Below are 17,599 nucleotides of genomic sequence, written 5' to 3'. Positions count from 1 at the left end.
TGAATGCCTGAGCGACATCTGCTATGGGACGCACATGCTTGTCAGTAACAAAAAACATTAAAGAAAGCTTTTATATAACATTTTCTGGGGTGAAAAAAACAAAAATTTCCAGAATGCATTTATGCTTTACGGCTTCAATTCTCACTTATTTGGCCAACGGGACGGGGGAGCACAACAAGCCGTAAACACATTTTATTGCTTCATAAAGTTGGCGTCGTAAAAGTGAAAGGAATTACCTGATGAAAACCGTTCTCAATGTTCAAATACTGATTTCAGCTTTACCATACATTTCAGGGTCATTACATCGACCTGCAGAGCACAGTGCTTCACATAATCTGAAACAGGAAATCCATCGGTCCGTTACGTCTAATCTGCTCCTGCTCAGTGTTCAAACTATTAAAGACAAAACAATCTTGTTAGATCAGCATAGGATCCATCAGACTGTATCACATAAACATTTAACATTATAGATCTCAGTTCAGACTGCTAGGCAAAATGATGGCTTACTTTATGACATTATAAGCAATGAATCAGATCTGACAGGTCACCCCTCGAGTTCCCTGGATTCAATGTCTAGCACCCACTAGCATTTTATAATAAGACTTGAGAAAAAAAGTAAATTAACCAACAACAATTACTTTAATATTACTTATATATATATATATCTTCTCACTTTTTCATGTATACACAAAATGTTTAATCATGGTAATTTGGTTTAAAGTCCTGGAAAGGTCCTGGAGATCCACTGGTCAGCATGTGTGTGAACCCTGTCACAAACAGAACTGACAGCGCTTACTCGCGTGAGTTGACTAGCCCGACTGTTTGTGGTTTAATACGCGTCGTTGAGGGGGCGTGGCTTATCTCCGTTACTTTGCTCCGTGGAAAAATATTTTCCGCCACGGAATAATTAACCACTTTTTCTACGTTATACTTCTTGTGGAAATGCCACACACGTCGTAACAGCTAGCGCCCCGGTGTGAATGACTTCCGTATCCAGCGCCACCAGAGCAGCAGCAGCCAATTAGATCCAACAGCGGAGCAGCTCAGCGCTGATTGGCTCTCACAACGCAGCGATCTGGTTCTGTGCTGTGACGTCGCTAGTGACATCACGGAGCACTGAACCAGAGTGTGTATATAGAGAGCAGACTCGAGCACTGTTCTGAGGTCTACTTGAGGATCTGGGAGAGTCCTGGGGACCAGAATATGGTAACCAGGATGTGTACCCTGGATACTCGTAGACTGGGGGGGATAGAGCAGGCTCAAGCACCGGGGGGTGGGGGTGATGGGTGGGGGGTGAGGGGTTCTCTGATATATACACATGTACATACATAAATACATGGTGAACTAATCTTACATTAGGTTGTTCAGCTGTCGTAAGACGGCATTGAAGGCCTAGGTAGAAAATGCACGGCCCGCTACTGCTTACTACTATATAACTCACATGTTTTGTTAACGTATAAGTGTGTGGTACAACATGTAAAGTATGTTATGTAAAGCAACAGAAATAAAAGAATATGTGAAATGTTTTCTCTGTAATTAATTTAAATTTAAATTAAATGCCTGGTCGTACTAATACAAATTATCATTTGTAGAATTATTATTAGAATTGTTACGATGTTGATCTCTCTATCACTGTAACAGAGTGCAAATTGCCTGAGAGACAAATATTAAGACAAAGTTAAATCTCTTTAATTCATGAGACACATCCAAGGAATGGAGATGGTTTCAGGATGAGAAATCCTAACGTGCATAATAGTTATCTAGTCATGATCCAGAGTTTTTGAGTCTTGTTTCCTGTCTTATTTTGAAGTCCCCCTCTGTTTCCCTGCACTTCCTGTCCCTGTGATTGTCTGCCCTGCCCCTGATTGTTTCCTCCTGTGTGATTGCTAGCCCCGCCCTCATTGGTTCCACCTGTGTCTCGTTCCCCGGTGTATTTAGTCTGTGACTACTGCTTGGTCTTTGTCACATTGTTTTCCTGGATAAATAAACCTTTTTTATTTTAACTTGAACTTGATTGAGAGTGCTGCTTTTGGGTCCACGTTTTGTTCCTGAACACAACACATATAGTAATAATGATTCTGTGAACCTCAATGTTTTACCTGTAAAAGCTGCATCGTGAGATTACATCATGGATCTTAGGGTCCAATTAGATGGACAGGTCACTTAGTAAAAGCTGTACTGCCGGTTTAAAGAGTTATTAACTAAGCTGCCACTGACTGCAAACAACCAGATCAATGGCTCCATGCTGAGCTGGAATCAACAGCTGACCTCTGTTCACTCACTCAGGGTAATTTGCTTTGATTCTATTTTCATTATTGATCTGTGGAGTCCATGAGTCTGAGACAGCCACACAGCCTGGTAAAATTAAGCTTTTCAAATCAATGCAGACGGAAAGGAAGAGAAAGAGAGGAGGATACACAAAGTATTGCACATTATGGAGCTAGAATACAAAAAGTTAACTTAATACAGATAATGTACAATAGCCACAGTGTGGACTTTGTTTGTGTGTGGTACTGCCAGGCATTGCCTCATAACCATTTCTGCATTATAATGACAATATCACATTTTTGATTTAAAATAAATTAACTTGGTTTGTTCATATAGTGAGTCACAGTTAATAAGAATATAGCACCGGTAATCAGTGAGTTGAGAAAAACATTAAAAGCATGATACATATCACATTATGACAGTTGACTTTCCCGGTCCCTCTCTCTCACACCACACCTGAAGTAAATCCCTTCTTTGTGAGTGCATCATTTGTTACGCCCATATCCCGGCTGTGGTGATCTTGATCAATTCAAGGCAAAAACAAATGAATGAATGTGTGCTAAACAATCAACCATTACGCAACAAGCGGCTGCATTGTAATGGCTTTTTAAAGATTGATAGACAAAGCAGGTTGTGTTGCTACAGAGTTTTAAAGAGGTAGAGAATACACCGTCACATCAATAGTTCATGATGTTTTAATTCTACTGCTACTGCTGCTGCTATTATATCTTTTAATTCTGTTTTATTACATTTTATAATTTTTTTCTCCAACATCTATTAGTCTCAAGTTAATTAATTTACATTTTTTTAAACTGTTTTCTTTGTCCACGCTTGTACTTGTCTTATTTTTGTCTTATCATCTGTGAAGCACTTTAAAAGGCACTGACCTGTAAGGGCCTATCCACATGATTGATTGATTGATGGATAACACTCTGGAAACAGGATGTTGACATGGTTGTCTATCGATATGCGAAGAGTCAACGGCCAAATTGAAGAATTGAAGCAATAAAGTGCAGCAGCATTTGCAGAGTCATTTCAAACTGACTTGATAAAAACAGAACTGGCACTGTAATAACCAAGGGCACTTTTGAGTCTGATTGATTTGAAGCGTTCACATGACTCAGAAGGCTTTTTCAAAAACATACAAACTAGAATGACCTCTTAGTCGTATCCGTCCGCCTACCAGTTACTTTACAATTTACATCCATAGCTGCATAAAATCTAATTTCAGAATCTTATCTTATTGGTTATTTGTGTGATATTGATGATTTTGATCTGAATTCTTGAGTTATGGCCAAACTTGTGTTTTGTGATGTCACATTGACCTCTGACCACCAAATTCTAGACAGCTCATCCTTGAGTTCAGATAGAAATTCCCTCCAAGTGTTCCTGAGATAATCACAATCATGGGAATGGACCGAAGGTACTGACGGACAGTCGGAGGAATAAAAATGGCCGTCCTCCTTTTCTGGCACATGGCTCCGTCAAGGCGAGACTATACACTTCCAGGCCTTCTTATTGAAACAATACTCTAAGGGTGAGACTATCGGGGTGAAAGAGCGCAAAAGAGTTGGAGCAGTCCTTTCAGCACCAGTGTGAACATGAGAATACAGTGGGAGGAATAACCGGGGGGCAGAGGACAGCGCAGGCTTTGGGCCAACAGCTCAGTCTCTGCGGACACTTCCTGGCTGCATGCTACTGGTGTACGTTCTTCAAGGCATCCACGTTTTTTAATGTCATAGACGGCTGTAGAAGAAGTATAGCGGTACTGCAGTTTAGAAATACTTTTAAAGTTTCCCATTTGCTTAAGTAAAAGTACAAACATATATTCATTAAAAAAAACTAAAGTAAAATAACTCATTATGCAAAGTGTCCCATTTCAGAATACTATGTATTATATTATTGTATTCTAATCATTGATTAATTAATGTAAGTATCACTAATGGGCAGCTAGAAAAGATGGGGGACATTTTATTAAATATATATGCTGCTGTGTAGCATATTCTAATATCTCATATTATATTTGTTGATTATATTTTGAATTAATAATGTGAACCTGTGGAGTAACTCGCAAAATAATTTCCCAAATAAATGTAATAAATCAATATTTATGTCTGAAAGTACAAAAATGGCAAGTACAAATACCTCAAAATTGTATTTAAGTACCTGGAGGTGTTTTAGGTGGAAAACACCTGCTCTGAAATTGCTGAGTTATGGCCAGAAACTTAAAACTTTTATTAATCAGTAAAAGAAAATCAGTAATTTAGTAATAAATGACAACAACAAAAAAGAACAACAGGAAGAGAGGCAAGCTGAGCATGCTGCATACTCAAAAGGGCTGGCTGGAGTTAAACCAGTAAACTATTATTGGTGTTATTGTTATTGCATGTTATTGATCAACTGATTCATCAGCACGAAAAGGCCCAAAAAACACAAGATACTGTTAAGGTTGTAAGTAAAAGGTAACAGGAACAAAACTAGACGGATATAATTAAATGAAAAGTAGTTTATTTCACTACCAGGCAGGCTTATTTACATATCGCTCGACTGTTGATAATACACGTTTCTAAATGGTCCTGACAGAGTGTGAGACAAGCCGGCTACCCGATGACACAGCGGTAGTTAAGAGAACCGCAATTTATTCTCTCCAAGTAGAGAATCGACGTCAGACGTTTGTCCTTTAGTGTCTGTGAGTGACTTTGTGCACATGACGTGGGAAGAACAAAGAATCATCCAGAATACCCTGCGCTCTGATTGGCTGCGGTGACCGAACACCTGCAGCACACAAAGCTTTAAATCAGTGGTATTTGTTCACGTATTCCACACTGAGGGGAATCGCTTGAATTATTTAGATGCCGCACAGGATGACCCTCCTCCATAGCCCAGCATAGGTATAGATTGTGTGTGTGTGTGTGTGTGTGTGTGTGTGTGTGTGTGTGAGAATGTCACAGCAATGGATTTGGATGTATCTAGGTCAGACATGGGCAAACTACGGCCCGCGGGCCACATCCGGCCCGTTAGGCTTTTTAATCCGGCCCGCCGAACTTGTCCAAATCGCGACTTTGTTTACTTCCGGTGTGCGTTGGCGCGGAAAGTACTCGTCACACAAAACCCTTCACCATGATTTGTCAATCCGTTTGTCTGTCAACATTTTGCGAAAAAACAACCAATGAACACTCAGTAAATCACAAAGGACCCGCCCACCACACAGGTGAGGCTCATCTAGAAACAGCCGCAGTGTTTTTGGCGAGCAGCGCGGAGCCTGGAGGAGCTGCAGAGCCATGAGGAGGAACACGCAGCCAGAAGAGAGCCACTTGGACCGGGTACGAGTCTTTACTACACGTTACGTGTCACGGTGTCCGTCCCGGTGTCCGTAACTTGTGCGCGGTGCTGACTAGTCTTGTATTTTACAGAGAGGCTTCACCAGAGCCTGCAGCTCCACCTGCAGCTCCACCTGCAGCTCCACCTGCCCGGCCAGCAGAGAGGTCTCGTGACACGATGACATGATGTTATTATAGTGAAGCCATATTGTAAATAGTCAATAGTTGTGTTCTGTTTTCTATTGTTAGGTTGTAATAGTTTATTTTGATATTGCACATGTACAGAGGTCTTATGCTTTAAATTAATACATATAGAAAGATATTATAACGGGAAATATTAGGGAGAATATTGATATTGTTGTTAATGTGTTATGAAGCATAGGGGTAATGTCTACTCTATGCATATGTCGATGGCAAGAAGTAATGTTATGTATGTGCATGGAGTGAATGTTAGTTTAGTATTATTTTAGAACTGTTGGAGCCGGTTGAAGCCCGTGAAGGTGACTAATGCTGACAAAATGGTGGACGGGACTTTTATTGTGAAAATACTTGACCGGGAATGACATTTTGACCGGGGGATCATGACATTCGACCCCTCATTGTTCTAGTGAGACTTTGAACCAACGAGAAGGTGTTAAGGGTGGGACTAACCTGTGAGAATAGGTGATTGGCTGATGTTTTACTAACACACGATGCATTGGGAGACTCGTTCTCTTTCGTCCTGATGCCGGTTAGGCAGCAACACTTGTTTCTCCGTGGAGCATTGTACCTGCGGAGCCTTGCATCATCACGGAACCCACGATCGTGAGCTTTGGATTATTTGTTAACCTTTCGTTTATACTCCTTGCCATTAAATACTGTTAAACTTGATTCATCGTATCCAGTCCTGATTTTACATCGAGCGCGAGGTGCCCCATCACAACTCTCTCTTCACTATTTCACAACATGTATATGATGTAGAATTTTTTTTGTTTTTTATGTACAATACATATTTCAAAAATAAATAAATGTAATGGTCATTTTTTATTTGCACACACCCCATGAAACTATCTGCAATATGAAGTCATTTCTCAGTCCCATCTTTATCATTTTGGTGAATGTGTGACAGACCACATCATTTTTACTAAAAAAACGTTAATACAAAATTTGGTTTTCCTCATTTATTCAATTCAGTTTATTTGTAGAGCCCAATTTCACAAATTACAAATTTGTCTGGGAGTGCTTTACAATCTGTGCATATAGACATCCCTGACCTTTGACCTCACATCGGATCAGGAACAACAGAGGAGGATCCCTCTCCAGGATGGACAGGTGCCATTACATGTATCTAGCATTGTATTCAGATATTTCACTGCTTTTGTGAACCTATGACCTTTGGTAAACCAATTTCAAACACCAAAACAGTTCATCCACATGAGTAAAGATGTGTTTTCAGAAGAGATATGAATAATTTTTAAAAATCGAACTTCAATTGTGAGCTTTAGGGTCATATTTTATCGAGTCAGTCTGTTTGTGACGGGTTCATACACATGCTGACCAGATGACGCCGCACATCGCCCTCACTTTAAAGACCCCTTTCTAGTTTCTGCTGCAGGCAGGATATTTAATACAGTCTATCTCTCAGGACAATCCGTCCATTATTTTGTGGGGTTTAAAACCATTAGAAATTATTGAGCTTGAGTATTTCGTTGGGTAATTTGTTTTGAATGTTGAAAGTGATTCCATTGATCTCTTTCCAGTAAATGTTGATTACTTTAACTTTGCACCTTAAATTGAAATGTATAAAAAACAGATGCAATCTCCAGGTTTAATAAATTACATTGCGTGTCCAAATGCTCCTGGCCCGGCCCCTCTGTCACATTTTAGAACCGAATGTGGCCCGCAGGTCAAAAAGTTTGCCCACCCCTGATCTAGGTCATGGTGAAAAGGGGTCACAAGTTCTTCTACACAATCGGAAATCTAACTGAGCACATTTTAAAAATACTATTAGTTAGCCACTACTGGCTTTACTTTCCATTATAGATCAATAAAAACAAGTTTTGGGTTGCCTGGTTTTGAAAAAAATATTTGAATGTATTTATACTGTGATGCCAGTGATAACATTTTTAAAAAACTATCTATGCCCAAGTTGGAGGTACATTAAGAATAATACTATACTACTAATCCACCCAGGAATTTACATAGCCTATAATATTGTCTTACATTATATCATTAAAATGCTCTTACAAGTACTCATTAAAACAAATTTGACTTTGAAAGGAAACATTGTGCATATTGAGTACTTTCACTTTGGATACTTTAAGTACATTGTGCTGATAATACTTATTTCTACTTTTAGACTTTTATTTGTAATGATGTATTATACAATTATAATTTTTCAACTTTTACTATCTAAATACTTCTTCCGCTGCTGCTCGTAAGTAATACCGCTCCATCCATTATCTGTAACCGCTTATCCTTTCCAGGGTCGCAGAGGAAGGGTTATTGGTATAAGTTGGCTAAAAGGACAAAACAAGGGTCATTATTATTAAAATATATATATATAAAACATTCACAAATTATATGTCAACCATTCATACAACAACATAAAATGCTTAAAGAGTGTACAGAGTACCTTATTGGGACTTGCACAAAAATATGGAATCTTATCACAAATGAACACGTTGTCTTTTCTTCTTGAAAAATGTCGAACAGGGGATCAAATAGAACACCAGATGATTGAAATATCATGCTTACACTTAATATATGAGACAATCATTTCCTGGTTGTCTGATTCTCCCCAGTTACCCTGCATCCTTTAATACATTAGTGTGTGTCTGGGGTTTGTTTGTGTGAGGTTATGACATCACAGGATAAATGATGACTTCCAGGGCAGGCTGTGCTCTGATGTAGACACACGTGCACTCTTAGAAGTGTGTGTGTGCGTGGGTTTGTGTGGGTTTTAGGAGCGCCCTCTGACAGCACATCTGCCTCACCGACAAAGGCTCAACTGGGGAACATCTGAAAACTAAAAGCAGAGCCGATTGTTTTCTTTAAGTTTCCCTGAATCTGGCCTGCAGATACACATCAATGTGTTCCTGAACTGTGTGTGCGCACGCACGCCACGAGTGAGTCGGTTTTGTCTGTATGAGCGATTACAACGGCACTGCTATTGTACTTCTTGTCCTTGGAAAGCAGGCAACAGTCTATTTGATCTTGTCCATGTAATTTGAGAGCTTTGTTTTCTCCTCATGCTGCAGCGTTGTCTTCCTCTCTCTTACACCGCCCCAACCTCACAGTCTCCTGTAGTGTCTTCGACAGTCACCTTCTGCATTCTGTGACACACCCATTTGGGCTGAGAATACATTTACCGGTAGGCTTACCAGCAGGTAAAATGTTGTTTTTACCTTTTTATTATTATTGCTAAACGCTTATAATCCTGCAACAACTGCATTTACAATAATGAGCTAAATGTGTTCCTACAGAGTAAAAACAAAGCAAAGCTATTAAGTACCTTCCCGTTATCATTTCCCTCCTATGCTACTTTAAACTAAAATACTGTACTTTTTACCTGAATTTATTTTACAGCTGTGTTTTCTAGTTTCTTTTGAGGTTAAGGCTGCACATATTGAATATATCCATGTATTAACTATGATGCATCGTTACAGGTTGTACTTTCCACTGGTAAATACAAATGCTGCACACACAGATTGAGCTAAAGCTGAATTTCAAACCTTTACAGAAACAATCTCTAATTTTACCTCCACCAAAGACATTTTATTAAGGCTTAAAAAAACAGATACATTTGTATTTTGATCTCATCATTCAAGCTGAGGAGGGATTGAGAAATTGATTAGCACTGCCAGTACATTGTGGCTTTCAGTCATTAATATGAATACCAATATGCAAATGAGCATGAGAGTACAGAAAGCGACAAACTGAGCACTCAACTGAGAGTAGGGATGGCAATTCTGAATTGATGTATTTATAAGAAGCCAACATGTTCACTTATTCGACTGCACATCTTCAGATGACTATTATCTATGCACGTTTATATCTGCTTTGGTGCCTGATGTCAATATTCTTTCATCCTCACACCCAACAGCGCGTGGCCAGTACGGCCAATTAGCCACTATTGTTTTAATCACACTGAATGCAATGGTATTTGGTTTTCAGTTCACTAATTACTCGCCAAACAATCACAGGCAAATATTGAGCATGATTGCTTCATAATAAGGTTCAACGGACAGAAGAAAAACAACATCATTATTACTGCAATTCCTTGGCTGTGTCAGAAGAGACTCTGCGACTTCAGTAAAGCAGTCTGATTATGCCTGTTGCATTGCTGTGGAGGATCTGTCAGAAATAACTTGTGTGTGACAGGAGTTGACATCTCTAATATTTTGTCTGACAGTAGTTTACAATATAGTTTAACATTTCGGTTTAATTTCTGCTGTAATCTGAAATTTTTTATTGTAAGCGACGTGAGTGACTTCAATCTTACTCTGTCTCACTTGCAAGAAAACGTGATTTCTTGTTCTTGTTAATTCCAAAGTGACTATAAATTACGCCAGAGGCTCCGGTGATGTGTGCTGGATGGTTGTTTTGAACACCAGAGAAACAAGAAGACAAAGGATTTGACAGAAATGTTCATGCACAGCAAGACATGCTGAAATTGTACGATGTCAGAGTCGACACGCAAATTAAAAGTAAAATGTATCTTTTACTTTGCAAAAGTAAGACACACTGCCAGGATACACGCCCTGCAGTCACTGTGGGTTTTAGGATTAGGAGTATTAGGAGCATTAAAATATTGGGCTTTCCACTCCTCTCAGTTTTATTCATCGACCGAAAGGTTACGATGGACCCAGAGCTGAAGAGACGAGGTCACGGTCCAGTGTGTGCTCTTACTCCCCTCCAGGAGGTAGGAGTTTAAATCTTAGGATTCTCCACAACTCCAATTTGTTTTGTAAGAACAGGGCTTCTGAAAAGTAAAGAAAGCTCTCCTGCACACACATCATGGCATTCTCCTTGTTACAGTTTGATCCCACTTTAGCAGAGAGGTGTGCAAAAGGCAAGACTTTTATACATCCAAGCATAAAATCCTTGACTGCCTGATGTTATCTGCGATCAGATGACCAGGCCTGAAAGTCTGATTTATCTCACACAATCTAAATTAATTATCTGCAGAGCAGGATAACACAATAAACTTCTTTGCAATTTATTTGTGATAGAGTTCTGACACAACTGTATCACACATGTTAGTTACTGCTGATGTGCAGGTGGAACCTTAGCCCCTCCCATCAGTGTATGAATGGGTGTGAATGGATGAATGATGTCATGTAGTGTTAAAGCGCTTTGAGTGGTCGGAAGACCAGAAAAGCGCTAAACAAGTACAGGTCCATTTAACATCTAATTTCAGCCTGATGAAAAGCTGTCATGACAGATTACCAACAACAGCCTTGTGAGGTGACGCTTCCTCCCCTAATTTATGTCACATACATATTAACACATACAAATGAAAACATTATACCGGTACACCGACAAACAACTTCACACACACTCATCACAAACTAATTGACACAAGTTTGAAAAACAGATCATCACATCACTTATTGTTCTGCTTTTGTAGAGAGTGTGTGCGATGCACCACTGTGTGTAGTTTCATATGTGCGATGCACCACTGTGTGTAGTTTCATATGTGCGATGCACCACTGTGTGTAGTTTCATGTGTGTGCGATGCACCACTGTGTGTAGTTTCATATGTGCGATGCACCACTGTGTGTAGTTTCATATATGTGTGATGCACCACTGTGTGTAGTTTCATATGTGCGATGCACCACTGTGTGTAGTTTCATGTGTGTGCGATGCACCACTGTGTGTAGTTTCATATATGTGTGATGCACCACTGTGTGTAGTTTCATATGTGCGATGCACCACTGTGTGTAGTTTCATATGTGCGATGCACCACTGTGTGTAGTTTCATGTGTGCGATGCACCACTGTGTGTAGTTTCATATGTGTGTGATGCACCACTGTGTGTAGTTTCATATATGTGTGATGCACCACTGTGTGTAGTTTCATATGTGTGTGATGCACCACTGTGTGTAGTTTCATATGTGCGATGCACCACTGTGTGTAGTTTCATGTGTGCGATGCACCACTGTGTGTAGTTTCATATGTGTGTGATGCATCAGTGTGTCTAGTTTCATGTGCGTGCGATGCACCACTGTGTGTAGTTTCATGTGTGCGATGCACCACTGTGTGTAGTTTCATGTGTGTGCGATGCACCACTGTGTGTAGTTTCATGTGTGCGATGCACCACTGTGTGTAGTTTCATGTGTGTGTGATGCATCAGTGTGTCTAGTTTCATGTGTGTGCGATGCAACACTGTGTGTAGTTTCATGTGTGTGTGATGCAACACTGTGTGTAGTTTCATGTGTGTGTGATGCAACACTGTGTGTAGTTTCATGTGTGTGCGATGCAACACTGTGTGTAGTTTCATGTGTGTGTGATGCAACACTGTGTGTAGTTTCATGTGCGTGCGATGCAACACTGTGTGTAGTTTCATGTGTGTGTGATGCAACACTGTGTGTAGTTTCATGTGTGTGTGATGCAACACTGTGTGTAGTTTCATGTGTGTGCGATGCAACACTGTGTGTAGTTTCATGTGTGTGTGATGCAACACTGTGTGTAGTTTCATGTGCGATGCAACACTGTGTGTAGTTTCATGTGTGTGTGATGCAACACTGTGTGTAGTTTCATGTGTGTGTGATGCAACACTGTGTGTAGTTTCATGTGTGCGATGCACCACTGTGTGTAATTTCATGTGTGAGATGCACCACTGTGTGTAGTTTCATGTGTGTGTGATGCAACACTGTGTGTAGTTTCATGTGCGTGCGATGCAACACTGTGTGTAGTTTCATGTGTGTGTGATGCAACACTGTGTGTAGTTTCATGTGTGCGATGCACCACTGTGTGTAATTTCATGTGTGCGATGCACCACTGTGTGTAGTTTCATATGTGTGTGATGCATCAGTGTGTCTAGTTTCATGTGCGTGCGATGCAACACTGTGTGTAGTTTCATGTGTGTGTTAAAGAATATATATTATAGTTTAGCATAGCTTAGTATTGTTTGCATATAGATTATGTGTAAAATGGAAAACACTGAATGGAAGTTAAAATCTCCAGCGGAGCACTCTGGTGCCTGACTGATCTAAAGAAAGATAACAGTGACACTTGGTGATTCCGGAGGTGATCACATACAAAGAGCTCTCTATACTCTCATAGACAACTGAGGGTCCAGATGCGGCCATTATTCTCCTTCTTAGACAAGTTAAGCCCTTTCTGTCTCTCCACACTGACCCCCCCTTCACCGATCCCCCTCACACGCACACACTGACACGTGGGAAGAAGCCCCCCCGGTGTGCGAACGACCTTCGGAGAGAATCCAGGCCCCATCCCTGAAGAGATAAGGCCCGAAGGAAGTCTTCTTACCAGACAGGGGACATTATATCAACACATCTGTCCTCTCCTTCACCCCTTCTAGTTTACATATATTCATGAGCTGGCCACAACATCCAATGAAGGGACGGCAGAGGCGGGAGCTGGCAACAAGAACCAATGAGAAGACACCGCCCCCTTATCTCCTGACGGATCAGAACTGTGCCTTTCGGCTATTTAAAATGGCCGCAGACTCTAAGTCGTGGTCTTTTTCTCCGGTGCCGAGGCCATCGGTCAGAGCTCTGGAGAAGGGTCCACAAATGATTGTCCACCTGTATCCTGATTTCTGAATAAAACGCTAATAGATGTAACGTAGAAGTCTACCGCTCTTTCTTCCAGTGAGTCCTGTCCAGGTGGTGTGATGCTGTCCAAAACCAACAAATGGTAGCAAGAGAATGGTTGTGAAATCCGGTCCAGAGACCTGAGGAGGACGAGCACGAGAGACCCCCGGACGGACCACTGCGTTCAAGGCCCACTCCAAGAACCCTGATCAAAACACCGGTGTACAAAATAAGGTAGGACTGAACCTATTCATTTAAATCAGTCAGATTGAATACTCTAAATTTGATCAGGAGTATTGGAAGTGAGTATTGAAACTGCAAAATGTTTTGACTTGATTTAAAATTAAAATAAAGCGTAAAAAGGGAAATCACGATACAGTTTGACATAAAGACCTCAGGGAGGCATGAGACTTCATAGAGCCGGTCTGGGGCGAAGGTCGGTCAGGGGCTAGAAAGACTTCATAGGAAGCCGGTCAGGGGCCGAAGACGGGTCAGGGGCCCGCACGTAGAAGACTTCATAGGAAGCCGGTCTGGGGTCAAGACGGGTCAGGGGCCCGCACGTAGAAAGACTTCATAGGAAGCCGGTCTGGGGTCAAGACGGGTCAGGGGCCCGACGTAGAAAGACTTCATAGGAAGCCGGTCTGGGGTCAAGACGGGTCAGGGGCCCGACGTGAAAAGACTTCATAGGAAGCCGGTCAAGGGGCGAAGACGGGTCAGGGGCCCGCACGTAGGAGACTCTACAGAGAGCGGTCAAGGGGCGAAGTCGGGTCAGGGCCGCATCAGAACACATGTGTAATGCATAAACTGTGAATGAATGTTGAATACCGGTGGTGAATAAGTGTTGTCAAAGTGGAATCAACAGAACAGAGTCGAAACCTTACGGTGTCAACGCAAGCTCTAGTCTGTTGAATTTCACGAGTGACAAATAAGGATTTATTGTTTTGAAAGGCACGCTGCCGAGTAAAGAACACCCATATGGCGATTGTGTACTATGTGTAAGAGCAGTTACGAGTTTGAGATTGAGGAGGTTACTGCGAAACAACGAGGAAACTCAGCTTAAACACTGCAATAAGGCAAGAGCAGAAACGTAAACACAGAAGGGAGAGAACAGCTGTAAGAGGCTGCAGCGGATCACCGCGCGGAGCACACGCGCCGTCACAGACGGAGCCGCCCCGCCCCTACCCACTTAACTGCGCGCGCCGCTCCTGTAGGCTCTCTGAGCGAGAGAAGTTGAGAGAGGACAGTGACAAAGAATCCCTTTTGAAGATAAGATATAGTGTTGGGTTTACTATTGATTTTAAGAAACAATAGTGGTTATTATTACAGTAATGCCGTCCGGCGTACGAGTAATTGATTTCCCATCACTGTTTTAGTACTGAGTTTTTATTTGTTTATCTGTTTTGATTGACAGTTTTAGAGAATAGTGTTGGGTTTACTGTTTTTTCTTGGGAAAAGACAGTGGTTATTATTACAGTAATGCCGTTAGGCGCATTTAGTAATTGATTTCTCATCACCGTTTAAAAAACTGAGGTTTATTTTTATTTTAGTCGGTTTCAAAGGATAGTTTTGGGTTTACTGTTTTTTGGAAAAATAGTGGTTATTATTACAGTCGTCCGTTGGATGTACGAGTAATCGATTTCTCATGAGCTGTTAAGAAACTGACACCTGTTTATGCGATGTGCAAATGTTTTGTTTTTTCCCCATAAACTGATAGAGTGTGTGACCATCAGCTTTCTGTCTGAAACATAGTTTTTAATAAATACGTATTTTTTTTTATATAATATTAACAGAAAACGGACATTTGCAGTTCAGATAAAATATAAAAGAACACAACAACACATAATGACGAGCCCACCCAAAGGAGAGATGACAGTGCGAGATTGGTTGAAAGAACGAGTGAAGGACAGAGCAGGCCTGAAGTGGGCAGAAGTAAGCAACGTATTCAAAAGAGTAGAAGGAAGTTGGATACAAAGGGGATGGTTAAGACCAAACAATTCTCTCCCAACGAGGAAGAAAGAGAAAGCATGAGGAAAAGCATAGACAAGGATGTAGAAGATGCAAAAGACAGATATGACCAGATAAAAAAGGGTTTGAGTACAATTTCAACCCGTAAAAGGCTAGAGTAGGAATAACAGAGGCGGAAGAAGAGAAGCAGGTCAAACAATGGGCCCTTGAGGAACTGGAACGTAAAACAAAATCGATAAGAGACGGCAGGGTAGAGAAAGCTCAGCAGCAGGACAGCAGTTTATACCCAAACCTAAAGAACACTAATCTAAAAATAGACAGCAGAGCAGGCCCGACAGCGCCTCCATCATATCATTCAAGCAACCCATTCATACAGATGCCGGTAATAGAAGTGGAAGATGGAGGAATAAAGGCCTCCATCTCAGGCATCGTTACACTTAATGCAGTGCAGGGACAGGTGAATGCAGACTTTAAATCCAGAACCACAGATGACGAAGAGAGACTAAGCAACTTGTCAGGGACAACAGAAGGACGGAAGAATTCCTTTTGAAGATAACTATTAATTAGTAGAGTGTGCGACCATCTTTTACTTTTTGAAATGATGCTTTAAAGAAATGCATTGTTTTGCCAAAGTTTTAATTTTTCTTTAAATTAACTGATAAATTGCCTGGCTAGCTCAGTCAGTAGAGAATGAGACTTCTAATTCAAAGGAGGGTATTCAGTTTTAAATTGATCCCCTTTATTATTTTATATAGTCATCTATTTATGTTCCTCAGTCTCTCTTAAAGATTTGACCCCTTTCAAGCATAACTGAAGTTTTTCCCAGCCACAAGGCACCTCTCTTAGCAGTTCACATTAAAAATAATAAAAAAAACTGAGAAAAAAGGTTGATGGTTCTAAGATAATGATGATGCCACCATTTGATGGTGAGGGATGAGCAGCTTATTTAGATAGAATCAGAGAGTTGTAGAATGACAAACTAGGGAAAGATTTCCTTGAATATAGCATGACTGAACAGTTTTTAGGTTATCAATAGAATCATCAGTGACTGTGACCATACAGACCGAACTGAAAGGGATAGTAGGACTAAAGTACATGAACTTCTATGACTTAGAAGCTCAGGTCAGACGACAAACAGATCAAAATAAACAGCAGAGAAAAGATGACCTGACCAAAGCAGAAGTAAATGGCACAAGCCACGGTGCAGCAGACTGCAGCACAACTACATGGACCTTAAGTCCTGTATAGTCTGTATCCAGCTCCTCCTCCAAATCCATAAGCACTGATCTATCAACAGCCACAGCAAGCCACGTTTGCACCGCTTCAAGTTTAGTTCCTCAAACCTTATGTCCCGCAACAGGTGGGTCAGCAGCCCATAGATGGGGCCCCATAACAGAGAGATAATATGCATAAAAGAAGCCCGCTCAGGAGTAAGAGGAGTAACTACTGGGGCAACGGAGGCTTTAGACGAGCATTAATAATTTTTAATTATAGTCAGGCTGGACATTGGGCTAATTTTGTCCTTATCCACCACAGGGTTAAGCAGTCTCAGTCAGAACCACTTCAGTACTCTCATAATGTCTAACCCCGCCATAACAAGCACCCAACACATAGCCACAGCCACAAGGCAATAGTGATCCACAACACCAGGCCCGGACCAGAGACACAGAATTAGGCGTGCCCAGATCCAACAGCTGACAGCGAACTGTACTCACTGAACAGAAATGTGCCACACCCACTAGTCACCCAATGATTCAACTGGAGACTAAAGAGACACTGAACAGGAAGCAAAGTGTCCGGTGGGACAGAGTAGATGATGATGACATCACACCTGCATGACAACAGCCTGCAGTGGAGACTTTGGTTCAAAGTCCTGCATCCCTACTCGCCACCAGGGGACCAAAGACATTGTGCCCTTAACTCCTCCTTGATACAAGATGAGATCTGAATTCCTGAGGGACTGCCTGCAACACGAGATTGAGGTTCGTGAAGACCCAGCTGAGGAGGCTTGGAGATCTATGCACTGAACAAGGAGTAGCAGCGGCCGGTGAATGAACACCAGAGTTGCAGATTGAATGCAATCGTTGACACCGCAGCTCCACGTCACAGTGTTGGTCCAGAGTGGAGGCACTGAGAAGAACAATGGTGAAAGCAGAGGTTGAGGCTACGGACTGGGTGCACAAACAAAATTAACACTTGCATTACTCCACATTTGAGGATATGTAAAGAACTGCACACACATCGGAGGTCCAGTTAATATTAGAGACACATGCTTAGCCACACA

General features: G+C 41.3%; 1 protein-coding gene and 1 long non-coding RNA gene across 3 annotated transcripts in view; one reads left to right on the top strand and one right to left on the bottom strand.

The window, feature by feature from the left end:
- syn2b (synapsin IIb) overlaps window positions 1-17,599 on the bottom strand; it is a 96,558-nt gene that overhangs the window by 51,117 nt on the left and 27,842 nt on the right. The gene's annotated exons all lie outside the window — the stretch shown is intronic.
- Window positions 5,509-6,458, top strand: LOC130208028 (uncharacterized). Its single transcript, XR_008834352.1, has 2 exons — window positions 5,509-5,591; window positions 5,682-6,458. It is a non-coding gene; the product is annotated as an uncharacterized LOC130208028 (long non-coding RNA).

This window comes from Pseudoliparis swirei, chromosome 18, assembly GCF_029220125.1.
Source record: "Pseudoliparis swirei isolate HS2019 ecotype Mariana Trench chromosome 18, NWPU_hadal_v1, whole genome shotgun sequence".
NCBI lineage: Eukaryota > Metazoa > Chordata > Actinopteri > Perciformes > Liparidae > Pseudoliparis > Pseudoliparis swirei.
Note: the sequence above shows the minus strand (reverse complement) of the source record. Positions and strands in the feature narration are given on the sequence as shown.